This window comes from Octopus sinensis, linkage group LG2 (assembly GCF_006345805.1).
Source record: "Octopus sinensis linkage group LG2, ASM634580v1, whole genome shotgun sequence".
Lineage (NCBI taxonomy): Eukaryota > Metazoa > Mollusca > Cephalopoda > Octopoda > Octopodidae > Octopus > Octopus sinensis.
This window is the reverse complement of record NC_042998.1, coordinates 23,925,668-23,936,723: the sequence shown is the minus strand read 5'-3', so window position 1 is coordinate 23,936,723 and position 11,056 is coordinate 23,925,668. Positions and strand designations below refer to the sequence as shown.

The window sequence follows — 11,056 nt, the reverse complement described above, 5'->3', positions numbered from 1 at the left end:
CAACAATACAATCAAACTTGATTTGAAGGAAATTTAGCTACTATTTCTGGGAGCTTGACAACTCTCAGAGGCTTCCTGTTATTGGCTTGAGGCATTCATGGTTTATATATAATTATTGGTTTTCATTTATCATCTACTTTTAGAGAATAAAAGCTATTGTTCATTATTTACATTTGACGGATATTTGTCCTCATCTTGTTTGTTGTTAACACAACGTTTCGGCTGATATATCCTCCAACCTTCATCAGGTGTTTTGGGGGAAATTTCAAACCTGGGTTCTCATTCCTAAGGTATTTTTCGATGTCAATCATATTATTATTATTATTATTATTACTTTTTTTTTTCTTCTTTCAAATTTGCTTCCATTTCTTGCCGAGTGTCTTCCCGACTCCTAGGGCAAAGAAACTCATAGTATACATTGGTAGGCCATTTATTATTATTATTATTATTGTTATTACTATTATTATTGAAGTCTAATGTTGGCTCCGTACCAATTAGATAATACAGTTCTATATTTAAGAGATGAGGAATTATGTACATTATTTACATTTGACGGATATTTGTCCTCTTCTTGTTTGTTGTTAACACAACATTTTGGCTGATATACCCTCCAGCCTTCATCAGGTGTCTTGGGGAAATTTCGAACCTGGGTTCTCATTCCTAAGGTATTTTTCGATGTTATTATTATTATTGAGTGAGAGAGCAGTTCATGCCATAAAAGTGACACTGGGGTAAAATATATGAAGCCCAATATACCCATCATGACCACCCGTCTGATAAGGGTACACCTGGCACATGCATCACAACCATATGTGCGCGACATGGTGATCTCATATCAAGGTAAACAACGCATGACCTTGCAGGTGGGGCCCAGTTAGAATTTTCTTCAAGTCGAGTAGCCCATCGCGCTCAAAAGGTCCCTGAATAAGGGTTGTTTAAGGATGTTGAAAGTACCACCCATGTTTCCAGAGGTGAATTATTCAAACCCCAAAGAATCCCTCTCAACACATGGCTATGATGCTCCTACACTACTTCTGCTCGTGATCAGAGATGCACATATCGTCAGCCACTAAGGGACATGGTCAACTGGTTATGGTCAAACAACAAAACATGGTCAACTGGTTAAGGTCAAACAAGCAAATCTGTGGTATTGAGCAGAATATTTGCTGTAGCCCATCTTTTATACCAAGACAAAACAATGTACACGATAACACTCCCAATTATTATCATTATTATTATTATCATAAAAGCTATTGTTATTGTGACTGTTTCTCGTATTTATTTAACAATCTATATTCCCTTCAATTTTCGCAAAAGTACCTTCCTGGTTTTTCTTCAGTCATTTTCTAGTTTGATATTGGTTATCATTCTGTTGCAGATTCAAAACTGAATCACCGAAATAGCTGAGTAAACATCAAAGTTTAGTCATAGTTACTTCATATGATCAGCTGATTAACTGACCAATCAGCATTGAAATGGCATGTGATTCAACCTTCTAGAACCTTCTAGAAACGTCTAACAAAGCAGATAAATAGGTGAAGTTTTGGTTCTAAACTTCAGAGCTTGGAGACCATCATGGTGGCAACTACATTTTCATTTTTGTTCATCATCAGAAGCTTTTTCAGTCTGTCAAAAACAGTTGCTTTAACAACTTCATACTCATATTTCTAATCTCCAGCCAAGCAGACAGAAGATACAGATTTGCTATTGTGAATTTAGCCTGATATGTCTCTAGTCATGACAATGTAGCCATAGAGCTATATGAACCAGCTATTTTGTTAAGGCAGCAAGCTGGCAGAATCATTTACATGCCAGGCGAAATGCTCTGCTGGATGGTTAGTGTCTGTGTGCATGCACGACAGAGTGTAAATGATTTAAGAAGAAAACTGGGTATAAGAGGCATCATGTGTGCAAGAGAGATGATTGCACTGGTTGGGTCATGGGATATGTATGGATGAGGACAGTTGTATAAAGAAGTGTCAGGCTCTAATTGTGGAAGGTTCCTGTAGAAGCAGACCCATGAAGATGTGGGACAAAGTGGTGAGAAAGGATCTTGACAAGGGACTGGGAGGTGTGGTAATTTGCAGTTCTTGATAAGATGTGACAAGCTAAGTAAAATCCGTCTTTCACCCATACAGGCTTGTTCTTGTTCTTGTAATAAACACCCAGTACACTCTCGTAAGTAGTTGGCATTAAGAAAGGTATCTAGCCATAGAAACCATGCCACAACAGACAGCTGCCGTCTGGACAGCTCTCTGCTAGCCAGCTTATTGTCAAACCGTCCAACCCATGCCAGCATGGAAGGTGGACATTAAACAATGATGATAATGATGATGATGATGAGGAGGAGGAGGAGGAGGATGATGATGGCCAAGGCCTCCATTCCTCAGATACAACCACCACTTCTCACCACATACCACAATCTAGTAGTGTAGCCATACATTCTGCCAGGGCCCCTCTTATTCAGTCCAAGATGTCATCACATCATTTTTCTCCTGTCACTCACAAACTCGTTTTTCTGTCCACCAAGCCTCCAAGAATGCAGACACAGAAGTTCCGTGTCCTGATAATGGTGTTAAAATACCGCACCTTTGTCTGACCATCGTCACCAACTTTTGTCCTACTCCCATCTTCACATGAACCGAATCTTTCATTCTATGGCTCCCCTATCTGATCTTCAGTACTTAGCTGAGCTACCCTACTTGAAATTTTATTTCTCCATACGTTTCATATCACATCTAATCTCACTAATGTCATATGATAAATATCAAATAATTCCATTTGATAAACATCAATTACACTGATGAAATATCTAACAATATTGATAAATGTCTTAGATATCATGGAAGTTAATAACCATAGTGTTTTCATTTAATTTTTTTTTTGTCTTTTAAAGAGGGATATTTTATATTATAAAATTATTATTGATTTATCTTAAAGACTCATGCAAGAAAATATGTTACTGCATTACTTTTATCATACACATGTGATCTTTCTTTTAAACAAATATAATATTGCCATTATAAGTAAATAATTTATGCATAGAATATTGCCTTGCTAACGTTAATGCTGAGAGTCTAATATGAATGAAAAGAGAATATATTATATCATTAAAATATTAAACGAAAACTAACACGCCAATGATGAAACCAAATAGATTCTTGAAAAACAATTTTATTTGTTAAGAGAGTCAGCGGAGAAAATAAATGAAGACAATCTATTTATTTATTCATTGGTCTTCTTTCATTATATATAAATTTATATATTTCATTGTTGCTGCCAGAATATATTAAAAATAGTGTTTCTCAGTGAATAAGTAGAATGAGGAAAGTATTTAACATTTCTATATCAACAATTACAGCAGTGGAGTAGCAGAATCGGTAATGCAACATACACAGCATCATGTGGTATTTAGTTGCTGGTTTTATTATAAGTTAGTGACAGCTTAGTGGTTAGCGTGTTCAGCTTACAATTCTAAGGTCTTGAGTTCGATATCTGGCAGTGTATTGCATCTTTGAGCTGCAAGACACTCCCTTTCACATTTCTTCAGTCTACTCAGCTGGCATGATTGAGTAGTACCTGTATTTCAAAGGGCCAACCATCCTTGACATGCACTGTTCAAGAACTTGGACCTGGAGATCTCCATTTCCAGCCACTTTGAGGGCCACCTCCCAGTGGTGTCAGGCATCAACGAAGAGCTCTCAACTACAAGAAGACGACCAAAGTTTTTTTTTTCCAAGGTCTGGTGTCTCCTGCCCCTAAGCCCTAGACCATCACCTAATCACCCTTACCTGTCTTGTTGCTTAACAACAACAATCCTTGGCATGCTGAATCTCCCTGAGAACTATGTTAACAGTACACTTGTCTATGAAGAGCTCAGCCACCTGTACATTAATTTCACGAGCAGGTTTTTCTGTTAATCAGGTCAACTAGAACCCTTATAATTATAACTGACAAAGGGCAAGTTTTTTGTTCTAAGTTCAAATTCTGACAAGGATACCGTTGCTTTCCTCTTTCCAGGATCAAAGAAATAAATACTTGTCATGTACTGGAGTCAATATAACCAACTGTACCCTCTTCCCCAAAATGTATGGCCCCATGCCTAAATTACATTCATTACTAATTCAAGACTCGATTATTTGCCATTCTACTGAGAACCAAAGTATCTACAGGGTGTCACAAAAGTCACTGATGGGTTTCAATTTTTAATAACTTCCTTAACTTTACAAATAAGGGCATGAAATTTTGATACAATATAAAGGACATAATGGAAATTAATATGCACAAGTCAAGTTTTGCAACACCACCACATCATATATGAAAAATGACATCGCTTAAATGGCAGCCATTTTCAGCTTTGCATATCCGTACTCTTTCCAAAACTTGCATCATAATAATACCCTCAAGAGTTTCAGAGTCCACTTCTGTGATTTCTCTATTGATGTTCTTCTTCAGTTGCACCAGGGTCTCTGGTTTGTTGATGTAAACCTTCTCTTTCAGGTATCCCCACAAGAAAAAAACCCAGGCTTGTCAATTCTGGGGAATGTGAAGGCCATTCAAAGTAGACCTCACACATGGTTCAAGCAAGATGGGGCAACTGCTCGTGCCATAAGAGAGACAATGCAATTGCTACAGAAGTGCTTTGGAGAGGCAGCAATGTCAACTAGCCTTCACATTCCCCAGATTTGACTAGCTTGATTTTTTTCTTGTGGGGATACCTGAAAGAGAGGGTTTACATCAACAAACCAGAGACACTTGTGTAAATGTAGTAGTGCTGCAAAACTTGATTTTGCATATTAATTTCCATTATGTCCTTCATAATGTCCCCGTAACTTAGCGGTTCGGCAAAAGAGACAGACAGAATAAGTACTAGGCTTACAAAAAATAAGTCCTGGGGTCGATTTGCTCGACTAAAGGCAGTGCTCCAGCATGGCCACAGTCAAATGACTGAAACAAGTAAAAGAGTGATTGGTTTAAGTAACATATAGGTTTTTCCTGGACACTTATGAATATTTTTGACTTGCCCCCGTGCCGGTGACACATAAAAAGCACCCACTACACTCTCGGACTGGTTGGCATTAGGAAGGGCATCCAGCTGTAGAAACCCTGCCAAATCAAGATTGGAGCCTGGTGCAGCCATCTGGTTTGCCGGCCCTCAGTCAAAATCGTCCAACCCATGCTAGCATGGAAAGCGGACGTTAAATGATGATGATGATGATGATAATGATGATGATTAACCCAAGGGAAATATGATTAGTGGGGCTGAATAAATAAAAAAAAAAACATGTAATAGAGTACTTAGGCATGTGGTGTCATATGAATCAATAAAACCCTCAACTGATTGTTTCACTCTGTATCTTTATATCCATTCTTGTCCATTCATCTCCTACGGCAGGAATTAAGGCAATAATTAACTGAAGCCAAGAAAATGTCTACGAAGGTCATTGGCCGGTACAATATAGCAGCCAAATCTCATGCAAACAGCTACTTGTTGTCAATAATAGGAACAAAACGAGAGAGAAAGGAATACAAATTTTAATTCGAAATATTAAGGCAATATGCCCACGATGGCAAACACAGCTACAAGAATGTTTGGTTTCATATTTACACTAGCAGAGTTGCCTGCAGTAATTCTAGGAACAATGATGATTAATTTGAAAATAAGGCGCTGGTCAATAGTGATTTCATTTAAATTTTGCAGCATGTTATTTCATTACCATCATACTAAAAATGCGTATGTATATATATATATATATATATATATATATATACACAACTATCTATTGGTCTTCCTGTCTGTTTGCATGTAAGTATGTATGTATGTATGTATGTATGCATGTAGGTATATATATGTATCATGTATGTATGCATGTATATATGTATATATATCTATATCTATCTATCTATATATCTATATATATATATATGGATAGATAGATAGATAGATAAATAGATATGTGTGTGTATATATATGCACATACATAAACATGCACACACATCATAGATACATATATATATATATATATATATATATGTATGTATGTATATATATGTTTGTATGATGCATGCGTGTGTGATTATATATATATGTGTATATACACACACACATACATATGTAAGTATATATATGTGCTTGTGTGTATGTATGCACGTATATATAATATATATATATATATATATATATAAAGAGAGAGAGAGAGACATACATACATATATGCATGCACACGTATGCATGCATATATGTATTTGTATGTATATGTATGTGTGTGTGCTTGTATGTGTATATGAGTGTATGTGTGTATGCATGTAAGTATGTATGTATGCATGCATGTATGCATACATGCACATATGTATGTATGTCACTGTTCAGTTTTATTTCAGTTTTATGTATGCATGCATGTATGTATGTATATTTGTATAGCCCCTGTGACAGCATTTTACCACTTCCTTTCACAGCCAACCACCTCATATCATATTAACCAAGGACCAATCAAATGGATTAGTATTTGGAATTAATCTTTTGATTGATGCAACTTACCAAACGTATCATGTGTTGGCGCTATCTCAATATTCCTTCATTCAATTACAATATATACATTCAGAGACATGATATTTCTGAGTAAAGCAAATATTTTCTTCAACCCAACTGATATATACATACGTACAAACATATAAACATACATACATACATACAAACATATAAACATACGCACATACAAACATACATATATACAAGCATACATACATACATACAAATGTACATACATGCATACAAATATACATACATACATACAAACATACAAACATACATACACACACGTATATATATATATATATATATATATATATACATACATGCATACATATGTACATACATACATACATACATACGTGCATGCATGCATACATGCCTGCATGCATACATGCCTACATACATACATGCCTACATACATATATACATACATGCATCCATACATGCATCCATACATCCATACACATACACACACACATACATACATACGTATGTAGAACCACCCACATGACAGAAAACCACCGGCCAATTGCATGCCAGAACTTAATGCATAAGATATATACAGTATGCTTAAACTTCTTCCCCCAGGACCATTTTGAAACCAATGACATTAATCACAGCAGAACCAGCAGCTGGGAAGAAGGTGTCTGAGGATGTGCCAAGCAATTGCTAATCAACAAAACTGTGATGTCAGAGGTGCGAGAGCATAGGAGGAACCTCGTTTCAATGTGACTAGATTGCAAGAAAGCCTTTGATTCCGTGTCCCCACTCATGGATGCTAGAAGCCTTTCAACTTGCTTGAGTTTCAGTGAGAATAGTCAAAGCCATAACTGACCTGGCTTCATCGTGGACCACCATCTTGAAATTAAACACAAAGAGTGACTGTATTATCGCCGATAGAATAAAGTATCGCAAAGGCTTATTCCAAGGAGACAGCCTCTCTGTGATATGGTTTTATACTTTCTGTAAACCCCATTCATGTTAAGGAAGTCAGAAAGATATCACACTAGTTCACAAGGAAACAGAAATACCAAAATTACACACAGGCGCAGGAGTGGCTGTGTGGTAAGTAGCTTGCTAACCAACCACATGGTTCCGGGTTCAGTCCCACTGCGTGGCATCTTGGGCAAGTGTCTTCTGCTATAGCCCCGGGTCGACCAATGCCTTGTGAGTGGATTTGGTAGACGGAAACTGAAAGAAGCCTGTCGTATATATGTATATATGTGTGTGTGTGTGTGTTTGTCCCCCTAGCATTGCTTGACAACCGGTGCTGGTGTGTTTACATCCCCCGTCACTTAGCGGTTTGGCAAAAAGAGACCGATAGAATAAGTACTGGGCTTACAAAGAATAAGTCCCAGGGTCGATTTACTCGACTAAAGGCGGTGCTCCAGCATGGCCGCAGTCAAATGACTGAAACAAATAAAAGAGTAAAAGAGTAAAGAGAGTTTCTTTGTGGATGACTTAAAACATAGTTGTAACATTCGCAAAGGATGTAGGGTTGGAGTTTGGTCAGGATAAAGGTTGTTATATGGTTGTGAAAAGGAGGAAAACTATAAACCAGACTAGTAGCATCTCCGTCAATGATTTAACTGTTTCCCCTGTATCTGACGAGAAATGTTACAGGTATCTTGGGGTGGATGAAAATATACCTTACTGTGGCACCTGTAACAAAACACGTGTCACTAAAGAATATTACAGCCGAATAAAGAATATTTGGACCTCAGAACTCTCTGCATTCAATAAAACAGTGGCCCACAATGTGTTTGCAGTGCCAATACTCATACTAACATTTGGGTTGCTTGATTGGACGTTTGATGAGATCCGAGCCATTGATGTGAAAACCCAAACATGCATACATGCATTTGTACATACATACATATATACATACAATCATGCATACATACATACATACATGCATACATACATACATACATACATACATACATACATACTTACGTACATGCATACATACAAACAAAAAAAATACCCTGTTGTTGATGTTGAAATTCCAATGAAGATGCCTTGGATCTAGGTTAGAAACCAGCTTTTTCTCTATTGGCAAGAAATCTCGAAATAAACTGAATAATGACATACATACACACACACACACACACAAACATTCACACATGCATACACTCATACATACATACCTACATATAGGCGCAGGAGTGGCTGTGTGGTAAGTAGCTGGCTTACCAACCACACAGTTCCGGGTTCAGTCCCACTGCGTGGCACCTTGGGCAAGTGTCTTCTACTATAGTTTTGGGCCGACCAAAGCCTTGTGAGTGGATTTGGTAGGCAGAAACTGAAAGAAGTCCGTCGTATATATATATATGTATATATGTGTGTGTGTTTGTGTGTCTGTGTTTGTCTCCCCAACATCACTTGACAACCAATGCTGGTGTGTTTACGTCCCCATTACTTAGCGGTTCAGCAAAAGAGACCGATAGGATAAGTACTAGGCTTACAAAGAATAAGTCCTGGGGTCGATTTGCTCGACTAAAAGGCGGTGCTCCAGCATGGCCGCAGTCAAATGACTGAAACAAGTAAAAGAGCAAAGAGAATACATACATACCTACATACATACATACCTACATTCATACCTACATACTTACAATTCAAACTTTGTACGAGTCCATAACACATAGAATGCAAGCTGTAATTACTGCCACAGGCGGTCCTACCCCCAATTAAAAAAACTTTATTTGAAATTTTATGGTGTTTCCATTATTTTGTCCAATGCCAGTATATATATATATATATATATATATATATATATGTACTAAAGGTTACTTTCAATTTCCATCAGCCAAATCCACACTCAAGATGCCAGTCAGCTCAAGGCTATAGTAGAAGATACTTGTTCAAAGTTCCATGTAGTGGAACTAAACCTAAAATTATTACAGATATAATACACCCTCTGAGGTATTTTGGAGTTTTATCACATTCAAGGAACCTTATTGAAATATTTCATATAATAATGGAAAAAAAACCTAAATGTCAGCAAAAGTTCCTGATGTTGCTCTCTTGTTTCATGTAAAGATGACAAGTGATGAATTTATTCCCTGGATCAGATGCCAATTTAACGCTAATATAATTCCCCAAAGGTCTTTTAAATGAACTGAGGCATTAAGAATTAAGTGTTCTTTGAGGAGATACAGTATCAGCTGTGAACATTTGAATTGTTTAACTCTTTGATAGCTGAATCAGAAGTGAAAGAGCAGTATTCACAGCTTTTCCAGGTTCCCCTCGAGACTGAGAGTGGAAGGATGAAGAAACCACGTCGCATCGTTTATTGCCAAAGCAAATAGCTCATCAAAATACTGAGTTATATTCTGACAAAAGAAATGGTTCAAATTCTTGTCACAGAGTGAATTCGGTTAAAGCCAGCCAAGGTCCAAGCCAAAGATTGGATTAATTCTACAGCCTAGTTTAAGAAAGGCAAATTTATATTCTAATGCGTTATCCAATTAACCATTTCTTCTTAATGACACATATAGCAATACCTATTTCTTTACTACCCACAAGGGGCTAAACACAGAGAGGACAAACAAGGATAGACAAACGGATTAAGTCGATTATATCAACCCCAGTGTGTAACTGGTACTTATTTAATCGATCCTGAAAGAATGAAAGGCTAAGTCGACCTCGGCGGAATTTGAACTCAGAATGTAGCGGCAGACAAAATACCGCCAAGCATTTAGCCCGGTGCGCTAACGATTCTGCCAGTTCACCACCTTTCATATGGCAATACCTGTATTTAATTAATTTGAATACAATGTATTCTTATAGTTCTAAGAGAAAGGCATATATTGTAGAATTGTGTAAATAATGGTAAATTGCTTTCCAACTTGTTAACCACAAAATGAAATGTTCAATTTTTCTATTTTGCATATTCTAATGTGGAACTCATAAAAATGCTTAAAATTAATTATAAAATTCCCCAAAAGGTAATAAATGTAGTCAATGAAATATTTTGATAAATTATATAATATTTGCATTTGTCTTCATTTTTTTTTTTTTCAGTTTTATATTTTTGCAATAAACTAAAAAGGAATTTTGGATATTAGAAATTCAAAATGAAAATCAGTGTTTCAAATACATCAGTAGAAAATATTTACTTATTTTGTTAATATATTTATACGAATAGTAATTTTTATTTTTACATAAATTGCCAATGCAAACACAAAATAGAAGCTTCCTCAGTCTTAATTAAACTAATTAAAACTTTTATGAAAAATAGATGTGCAGAGAATTTAGTCGCAAGTGCACATGCACACACACACACACTGCATACACACAAATGCAAATGCATGCACAAAAAATTACATACACATACAGACACTTGTGCACACATTATTTTACTAATTTTTTAATCATCAATGATATTTTTATTTCAAATAGAAAATTAATGTTTCAGAAATTATTAGATTAATGTTTTGGATTTTTTCTTTTTTGCTTTTCTTCCAAGCATATCGTTAAATAAGTGGAAAAAAATTAGAATGATTGACATTACATTGCTAT

The 11,056-nt window shown here is 36.3% G+C and overlaps 1 long non-coding RNA gene across 1 annotated transcript in view; it reads left to right on the top strand.

The window, feature by feature from the left end:
• Positions 1 to 6,343: 6,343 nt before the first annotated feature.
• LOC118762243 overlaps positions 6,344 to 11,056 on the top strand; it is a 9,786-nt gene continuing 5,073 nt past the window's right edge. Inside the window, exons 1-2 of the long non-coding RNA XR_004997996.1 lie at positions 6,344 to 6,354; positions 9,902 to 9,911. This is a non-coding gene — a long non-coding RNA (uncharacterized LOC118762243). The remainder of the gene's footprint in view (positions 6,355 to 9,901; positions 9,912 to 11,056) is intronic.